Source organism: Olea europaea, chromosome 7 (assembly GCF_002742605.1).
Source record: "Olea europaea var. sylvestris chromosome 7, O_europaea_v1, whole genome shotgun sequence".
NCBI classification, from domain to species: Eukaryota; Viridiplantae; Streptophyta; class Magnoliopsida; order Lamiales; family Oleaceae; genus Olea; species Olea europaea.
Window position 1 is genome coordinate 19,310,785 of NC_036243.1, and position 1,488 is coordinate 19,312,272.

A 1,488-nucleotide genomic window follows, 5' to 3' on the forward strand; every position below is an offset into this window, starting at 1 on the left:
CTCGCCAACTTGGTTTCGGCCAAACTTGGCCTGTTTCTCTTTGCTATTCAAAAAATTTAATTGACCATTTTCATATTATTAATAAGGCGGAGGCAGAGGTTATAAATGCTCGCAATCTTCTTTTAACCAGCAATATTTCATTAGCCCCCTTCAATTCTAGTCACGCCATCCATCCTCTTTTTGAACAGCTATGACCGTCAGTGAAGCGCAGATTATTTGCGACTGATGCCAATCGTGCCTTTCATTCACTAGTCTAGCTGAGCATTTCTTCCCCTCCTCCTGTTTTAGTGACTCCTTTGTCCATCCGGAGTCCTTCTCCTCCTCGTCGCGCTAAACAGTCTACTCGTCCATCTTCTTCTCTCCCTGCCAAGCCTATTACAGCCAAGAGTGCCCCAAGCCACAAACGGCTAGCCTCAGAATCTCCCATTCTGGAGGATGATGTTGATAATGATGATGATACCCCTCTTATCGTCAGGAGGAAGGTAATTAAATTGGTTTACTCACAAGCATACTTTTCCATACTTGAAACTTTTCTGTGTGCTGATGATTTTTTTGGACTTCTCAGAAAATTTCAGCCTCTCTTTCAAAGGTTTTGGCATCGACAGCTCCTGCTCCATCATCCTCTGCTGAGGCTGCTTCTTCCAAACTGGTTGATGAGGGGACTACGCTTAAAGAGACATCTTCAGTCCCAGAATCCTCATCACAACCCATGGATGAGCCACCTTCTTCCCAGGGCGTCAATCCCCCAAACATTGAAGCAGAAGGTAATTCAGTTTTTTGATGCCTTACCTTTGCTTGTGTTATTGGTTTCTGATTTGTTGCTCTTGAATTTTGCAGACACTCCTATGAGTCTGCCCGTTGTGGCAACATCTTCTCGCTCAGACAAGGGGAAGTCCTCACGAATGGAGGAGTCATTGGTGGCAGACTTGGCTGAGGACATGCCATCTTCCACGATTGTTGATGATGTAATCTTTGCTTCACTTTTATTTCTATTTTGTTCGTTGTAGTGAGAATCTTTAATATTAGCAATTTTCTTTGCAGGATGCTGACAAGATTGTACGTTCTATCCAAAACTTGTTCGCTTCCTGGGGGCAAGTCAAGACGTCTCGCCCTGCTCCATCTGATCGTCCTGCTACTTCTTCAGAGGAAGATTTGAAGTTCCTGAAGCAGTCGATATTTGAGTACGTGTCCTTCATGGATATGGACATTGGTAGGGCTAGTGCTGCAAGACACAAGGATAAACTTGAGCATTTGAATGCGAAGTTGGAGTAAGCACTGACGCTTCCGCCGCTCAATCTTTCTGCCGATTTTAAAGCGACGTTGAAGGTTATCCACTCCGAGATCCTTTCTTTGCTGGCCAAGAATGCTGAACTAAAGGCAAAAAGTACTCAATATCTTCCAGCCGTATCTGAAAAAGAGTCTTTGCGTATGGAGATCAATAAGGCTGAGGACAAGTTGAAAGAAATCTCTTCCGAAGTCATGATTGAA